The sequence below is a fragment of the Brachypodium distachyon genome, chromosome 1 (genome assembly GCF_000005505.3).
Source record: "Brachypodium distachyon strain Bd21 chromosome 1, Brachypodium_distachyon_v3.0, whole genome shotgun sequence".
Lineage (NCBI taxonomy): Eukaryota > Viridiplantae > Streptophyta > Magnoliopsida > Poales > Poaceae > Brachypodium > Brachypodium distachyon.
Window position 1 is genome coordinate 31,298,419 of NC_016131.3, and position 8,865 is coordinate 31,307,283.

Consider the following 8,865-nt stretch of genomic DNA (forward strand, 5'->3'; position numbering starts at 1 on the left):
TTTTGCCTATAGCAACATTAGAAGGAACGAATTTTGTTGCCTATAGCAACAAAAGAAAGAAGGATTTCGGAGCATTATGAGCTGATCACTCTGGACTAGAAAGACATGCTAATCTTCTAACTACACCTACACTATTTATATACACAAGACTGGTGCATTCCAACACACAAGCCTACACTTTGCGCCCAATCTCATGCAGACATTGCCGTTTGCTTCTTTCGATTCGCTTCTCTTTCGGCTATGGCAATGCTGATCACATCCAGATTTCCTCGTGAGATTAGCGGGGCATAGACAATGAGTGAGGTAGGCCAGAAAGGCCCATGTGGCCATATCAACTAAAATCTCAAAGAAGTCCAGAACACCGCTTGTAATCTTCGAGCTACCCTCCGTGCCCAAAACTTTTAATTCTAGCCAAGTTTTAGGTATTATTTCATTTTTCCTATTAAACAACTCTAAAAAATGATAAATAAAGATTTTTACATAACAAGTGGTTATTTTAATTCATGTTGCTCATTATGAATGTTAAAAGAAGGACTGATTAACAGATCAACTCAAAAAATGGACAAATTATTAAAAAGCTTGGTTTGGGTCATGGGTGCTTCAAAGTATGAGGTTTAGACTCTAAGTGAAGAAACTTCCTAGAAGATAGTTCTAGAAGTTAAGAAACTTCCTAGAAGCAACTAATTTGATTAGGATGGATCGAAGCATCTTTTCTAAAATATCTACTTTATTTGTGTAGGCAAAATATCAAGTGAAACCCTCCTTACGGTGTAATTTTCATAAAAATCATGTTTAAAAGTTTTAAAAAATTGCTACAAGAGTACAATATGTTCGACGTGTAACCTTCTACTACAAACTTGTAAAATTTCAAGTCAGAAGAACTCGATAGCATTTGGAAGGAATTAAAACTAAAAAAAATGCAAATGAATAGTACCAAATAGTGAAGAATGAATCACTATTTATGCTGAATTTTCTCCTTCTGCTAAAGACTATTGAGTCCAGACCTGAAAGTTTACACATATTACAGATGCAAAAACAATCGAGATTTTTTTTAACTTCTTACCATGGTTTCACGGAGTATTCACCATGAAATTGGTTTTCATTTAATACACCGCCATCTATGTATATCTTCATATTTCGGGAAAAAAATTCCTATACGTACGACCTCCATGCTTCCGACCCAGCGCTGGACCCAGTCACCGGCCGTTGGATCTGGGATGCATCACTGAGCATCAACAGTTTTGATTTTCTTTTGCCGTTGATCTTTTGCCGCTGATGGAAAGATCAAACGACGGGGAGTTGGGTCCAGCATAGGATTGCGTGGATACTTGGATAGGGGTCGTTTAGGATTTTCTTCCTCATATTTCCCATAGTACAGCCATTAATTCAGAGAGAATTTCGTATTTGTCACTCCAAATTTGTCCATAGGCTCAAACGCCACTTAAAATTGATTTGTACTAATTTGTCACTGAAATTTTGCATGAGATACAAATATGCCACTACCGTGAGTTGACCGTTAAGTAAGACATAAAAAGACAATTTTGGTTTTTTGCAAAAAAGACAAATTTGCCCATTAGAAGTACTCGCTCCGTTCCAGTTTAAAGGTCGTCTTAGATTTTTCTCTAATACAAGGAGCATCGCAGGCATCAAAACAGGCTGGAGCAGTTATTAATTACGCGCATGAACAACGCGCATGCAGGCAATATTTGGCCACTGCATGCGCTGCATTGATTGATTGCTTTACTAATCGATGTCATGCTGCAACAGAAACTTGCCACACGGCAATTAAACCTCTAATACGACAAAAAAAATTGGAATAATATAAGAAACAAAAATGACATTTAATTTGGAAAGAAGAGAGTATATTGATTTACTTTAAAACAAAGTACTCATTTTAGAAATTTATATTTTCAGATTTTGCCTCTAGGTAGTATTTTAATTTTTCATGCCATAATCATTATTACCCATTTCAATTTTTTACTGAAACTTACTTCGAAATATTGTGTTACAGACATCTTAAAAATCTAGAAATATAAGTTCTCTAATATGAGCACTTTGTTGTAAAAGAAATCAACATACTGCGCACGAGCAAAATTGTCTTTTCATCCCTTTCTTAACGGTCAACTAGCGGTTAACTGGCGGTCAACTAACGGCAGTGGCATATTTGTACAGCATGCACAATTTCAGTGGCAAATTTGGAACAAGAAAATTTTGAGTGGCATTTGGACATATGGACAAAATTTTAGTGGCAAATATGGAATTATCTCTATAATTCAACTAAACATCTTCTGTTTAAAAATTTGCCTTTTTTTAGAACAATGTGTACAAATTTCTTGAGTCTGGTGTTATAGTTTTAAAATAGGTCAGGGTATCAATTAACCGTGAAAGTGCTCCGCCTTGTACGCCTAATGGTACAACAAATTGCTAGATTGCAAACTAAGAACAAGGAAGTGTCTGACTGATCAATACTCAAATGAAGCAACGAAAATGTCAGAGAAGTAGGCACGTGCGTGCTGCTATATAGAGTATAATGCAGAAGTATAATTACCTGCTGGAGCATTGATCGGTAGTTCGGCATACACTACTTGGTCAACTCACGTCAAGAAAACAAGTGCTAAACATGCAATTTGTACTAAGGTGCCGCAAAGATTGACAAACCATCATGATAAATCAAGACTTAGTTATCATCTAGAGTACTATCTTAAGGAAGTAATTCATGCTCCAAAGTAAGCATATTTCTTTCTGTTGGATCTATGGAAAACTAAATTCAATTCCTCTGTGAAAAGTTTTCTGCATCTGTAGAGGCTAGGCTGACGTTGGTTCAATATGAAGTCATCCCTGGTTTTCCAGATACTCCACGCAGCAATGAAAATAATTTCCAAGTGGAACGGAACCTTCAATTGCCTTCAGATGAGACATTTTCATGCACGTTATGTTTGGCAAAGAAGATGGGGCATAGGTAGGACCAACAGGCTTTGGCAAACGCGCATTGGAACAACAGGCAGTCTCCTATTTCTAAGAGCATAGATCCACAAAGAATGCCGTCATATGAAGGGAGGTGGAATTGTTTCTATTGAAGCATTGCACGAGCCTGTTTATGAGCAGCAGCCAGGTCCGTGAACTCATTGGATATGCATATATCATATCCACTCATATGCTAGGCTTCTACAAGCATTGTTGTGATTGGCTTCTCTCTTTTCTTTTTTGTCGGTGACAATTTGGTTCACTCCAATATCTCACTGAAGAGTCCCTATGATTTAGAGCTCTACAACCTAGAAGTTTACATGACTCCATGCCTCCATAATGACCATGGTAGCTACTAACCGCGGAAGGAAAATGAATGGTTTATCACTTAGGTTGACCCCTTTTATGCAGAGGTGAGAGTTTTAGCTATGTTGTTCTACATACAAAAAGCATGCAAGAACCATTTTCACCGGTCACTTGTTTGTGAATTGTGAGTGAGAGAAGCAAGATTAGGGTGGTCTTTCCTTTCTCTTCATGTTTTTAAGGAAGCCTTCCTTTTCACAATTCGTGTGGGCCGCTTTTCTCGAACTATCACGGATAACATTTGGGAAGTTGCGTCAAGCGAACATGGAGATTCTCGACATGATTCAATTGGTGTGGCAATGTTAACCGCGCGAGAGGGAACCGAAGTACACACGACGCCGGCCCTGATGATGGATGGATCACCTGATCAACGACAGCTCCATCCGTGAAGCCAAGGGGCAAACCGTGAGCTCCCACGGCGAGCACTGTCGCCTCATGTGGAGGTACCCGCCTGGCCCGACCCTCATCGGCCCCATGTAAGCGTCGGCGATGTAGAGGTACCCGGACTCGTAGTGAAACCGCGGCCGAAGCAGCCGGTAGCTCCGGCGCCCCCTGCCGCCGCCGAGAGCGGTACTACTGCACAGAGACAGCAGCAGCAGTACTACTACGGCGAGCGTGAGCAACGCGAGGAGCTTCTTCGTCCTGCGCCCCATATATGCTTCGATTGAATCCGCGATCGATCGAGTTCAATTCGTTCTTCTGTCAGGCTCAGCACTCTGCACTTCTGCAGTCAAGCGTAGACGGCATGTGCTTTTATCGATCGATGCTTCGCCTGCTACGGATTCATGGTACCGTTCGGTGATTTGGGCTGCCGAGTCCGAAACTTGGTAAGACTCGGAATTTGGGACAATCGAGAGAAAATCGTATGAATTGTCACACAGTTTTTGCGGCTCTCCATCTTCTGCAAAAGTTGGCTTGGGGCACCAAGGCCCAAGGGTGATTTGTGCATGAAACATGGGCGAAAACTCGATGAGGAGTACGCATGACTCTTTACAAATTAGAGGCGCTATATATATGAACCATGGTTTGCCAGTCCATATTCGTATCCAAAGCTCTCTTGGACGCTTTTACTTTTCAAATTCGTAGTCGTCAAGGAGATTATTCATGTAATAATGTTTGGGTGTAAAGTTCGTCATGGGATACTGGAGTAAGCCAAATAAACCAGATACATTTCTGTAAGTGGGGTGGCAAGCAGACGGGCAAATATGTTTTCGCCCATCTTCAAGCTGAAGAAGATTCATGGGATTTGACTGCAGGGGCGGACACTCTTCCAGGTAGCTGGCGGACATCAAGAACCACAGGACCGGAGGAACAAGAAAGGACTGAAAATACGGCGTGCGAGTTGGCAAGTAGTCAGTATACCTCATTATATATCTTGGTATTGTTTGGTTAGATTTTTAATAGCAACTATTATAACATCAACATCTCAGATTCTCAGTTGGACACTGTAAGTCTGTAACGGTACTCCATACCTAGTATATTGATTGCGAAAATTATAACGACACACAATACATAGGCTTGCGGATTGTCGAGTCCTTAATTATCACCTTTTCTTTTTTCACAAATATTTGCACGCAATATTGGATTATTCATGTGTTAACAGAGTGACATGAATTCCATCATTTGCTTCTTACACGGAGTCAGAGAGACCCCATGCAAGAACCTTCAGATCTAGCTTCTCTATCTGACCGTTCTGACGGCATTGTATTTGGCGTTCATGACGTCTGAAGTCCCCCTTTTTTTTTGACGAAACGCAGCTGCTTTTCATTTCATAAGCAGGAGAATTTTATCATGTTATATGGAATGTGGGTGGATTTTCAACTTTGTGCACAATATAAATGTATTTTGATATCATGTATATCCTGAGCTATTACAATTGTTTTGTAGGTGTTGCCTTATGCCCGGTCTACTAATCTTGCCCATAAGTATTTTTGTGTAAGATTTGATATCCAGATACTTCCTTCAATTTATTCCATTGGTAAAGAAGGAAGAGCTTAGGTTGTGTTGAAAATAATAGGAGTAAATTTCACAAAATAACAGTTTTTGCGACGGTCGCCGAATCGCTCATGTTAGGATCTTCTACATCCTAGGTCTCCATGTTCCACCCCAATCCTTTTACCAATCAAAATCCCGGAAGATTTCACAAAACCATCTCACGAGCGCCAGTTTTTGCTAACTTGTCTGCCGAATCACATATTTTCAGACAGTCTGTCTCAAGTAGCGCAAAATAGAGGTTTAATCCCGCTTGACAAGATTCCTTACAGGTGTGCCCTAGCTGTCAGGTGCCACGTCCGCGTAAACCCGACCCGACCTGTTTGAAAATATGTGCACTTCTCTCAAAAGGAACATGTCGGTTCGGGTTGGTTTTATGCTGACGTGACACTTGACAGGTGGAGCTCACCTGTAAGGAATAATCTCAAACATGCTTAAACCTCTCTTTTGGGCTACTTGATACGGACTCCCAAAAAATGTGTGGTTCCGCGGACAAATTAGCAAAAACTCGGACTCAGTGAGACGACTGTCCCAAAAAATGTGCTTTTGTGAAATTTCCGTCCCATAGCAGGACATACGCTCAATATGCTTTAGTAACTGATACCAAACGGTTTCGGCAGGTTACTGCCATAGTTGTTTTACTGGCAAAAACCAACATCTTATTTTTTTTTATTGTTTATTCTTGTGAGGAGAGTGATATCTAAATAACCTGCTGGTTTTCACAATATAGGTTTTGGTTTTTAATGATAAGTTTGTGCAAATGAGAACATGCCTATATAGAATAAGTGTATCAAAGATTCAGTTCATTTCTCTCAACTAAGTATCTCATTTTATAATGTTTATCAGGATATGTAGCTAGCTTCAACATTTCTTAAACATATTTGCTAAGGTGTGGACTGAATTGGGGGCTTAGCATTGAGCTCCAATGCCATGTTTTTCTAGATACGGATGGAATACGCCAGGAAACAGTTGTCAGAAAAATTTAGAGTAAATTCCTTTTTTTTACCCACTACTCCCTCCGTCCAACAATATGGGGCATATTAGGGTTTGGTTGACCAACCCTTTGACCACAAATTACTTCATAGATATGCGACTAATGTGATCAAAATTATTACCATAAGAAAACACTAGTACAAAACAGGCTATACGCGACCCCCATCAGTGTCGGGCGACAAGGACACGACACTGAACACGCCACTGATGGACCGACGATGGTCCATGTCTCGTCCCACGGGTCACCCATTAGTGGCGGTCGGCAGGGAAACCGCCACTGATAGTCAGGTATCAGTGGCGGTGGTTATTAGTGGCGGTTCGAGGATTTGAACCGACACTGATAGGTGGTTTATCAGTGGCGTGTTTCAAACGTGAAAACGTCACTGATGGTTGTAGACTATCAGTGGCGGTTTCTACTTGTTGCCCGCCACTGATAGGTTGGCCATATAAATAGGCCCAGCGGAGGCTGCTGGTCGCGCGCTGCGCGTCTTCTTGACCAGCTACGGCCGCCATCCTCCTCCTCGACGGCGGAGCGCTGCTGCGGAATGGCGCCGGCCACCACCAGGTAATCCTCCTCTCCTTCTTCTTCCTCCCCCGGCCCTCCTCTTCTCCTTCCTCCCCCTCTTCTTCCTCTCCCCGGCCCCCCCTTCTCTCCCCCTGGATCTGTCTCGGCCCCCCAGGCGGCGGCGCCGGCTGGCCGGCTGGCCCCCGCCCTTCTCTCTGTCCCATCTTCTTCCTCTCCCCCTCTAGCTCTCTCCCGCAGCAGGCGGCGGCGGTACAGGCTCTCGATCCCCATTAATTTGGCCCCCACGCCCTCCCCACTGCCCACACTGACGCCGGTCAAATTCCGGGCAGCACGCCGCCACATTCCACCTACTCTATGCAATGTGATTTCAATTCATACCCGATGATGTAATTTGTGACTAATTGCTTCAATTTCTTCTATGTTTTCTTAGCTCGTCTCTCCGTGGTTTGATGTATGAGAAGAGATTGTCGACTTCTTGGGTTGCGAAATGGGCCACATTTTATGATTTCGCGGTAGCTGATATGAAGAGTAGGGGCAATGTAAAGATGTGTTGTCCATGTGACAGATGTCGTAACACAGTGATGCACCTGCCAGTGGATGTTGAGAAATGGCAAATGGATTCGTAGAAGGTTATTTTTGCTGGACTTCGCACGAGGAGGTTGCGGTAGAAGTGGGTAGTGGCTTTGAAGAAGAACACATAGAGTTCGACCAAAGTGGTGAAGAATATCGTGGTGACGATGCCATGGATGAAGAAACATCGGTCGATGAAGCTCCGCGTGGTCAGATGGGGGAAATGCTAGATGACGTGCACTTACAGAATCAACTGAAGGACCCCGACAATGCCACAGATGAGAAGAAGTTCCAGAAGCTAGTCGAGGACACAAACACACCAGTGTCTGACAATGGCGGCATCAACAATAATGTCCTAGAAGTGACACTTGAACTTCTTAGGATAAAGGCAAAATCTGCGCTTTCTGACAAGGGCTTCACGGAGATGTTGAGTTACCTTGCTACAGTCTTTCCAGAGGGCAACAAATTGCCTTAGAGCACATACGAGGCGAAGAAGATTACCTGCCCGCTCGGATTAGACGTTGTGAAATATCATGCATGTCCACTGGACTGCATTGTATACACGGGACCGCACAAAAACAAGGACAAATGCCCAATATGTGGTACTTCATCATACAAGAAGAAAGATGGCAATCACGATGAAGTCGATGAGGAAGAAGAGAGGAAAGGTCGGCCGGCGAAGATCGTTTGGTATCTTCCGATGGGTAGTCGGTTTGAGCATTGGTTTCAGAACTTGAAGGATGCAGTGAGACTGGTCTATCACGATCCACGTGAGAAGATGTACGATCCAAATGGAGAGTACCGTACAGACAATACTGAAGCTGGGATCCTCAAACACCCAGCCGATGCAGCTCAATGGAGGACCTTGGACGCGGAATTCCCAGATTTTGCCAGTGATCCCATGAACCTAAGGCTAGGGCTGAGCACTGACGGAATCAATCCATTCGGCAACATGAGCAGCACGCACAACATATGGCCAGTGATCATATTTGTGTACAACCTTCCTCCATGGTTAATCATGAAGAAGAAGTACATCCACCTGTGTATGCTCATACAAGGCCCAAAGCAACCCGGAGCTGACCTAAATGTTTATCTTCAGCTAGTGAAGGATGAGCTTGCTGAACTTTGGAATACAGGTAGAAAGGTTTGGGACGCTCGCAGGAAGGAGTACTTCACCCTTAGAGAAGCGTTGCTGACTTGTGTGCATGACTACCCAGCAAACGGTAATACATCATGCCAGTGCAGAAAAGGGTACAAGGCATGTACAAAGTGCACGGAGAATACAATATCGGAGATGTTGCCCACATCACGCAAAATTGTGTACATGGGACACCGACGGTGGTTGCACCCTAAAGACCCGTAGAGGCTTGATGAGGAGAGCTTCAACGGAAAGGAAGAGCACGAGGGTAAACCTAGGGAACAGTCTGGCTTTGAAATCTATGATATTGTCAAGGATC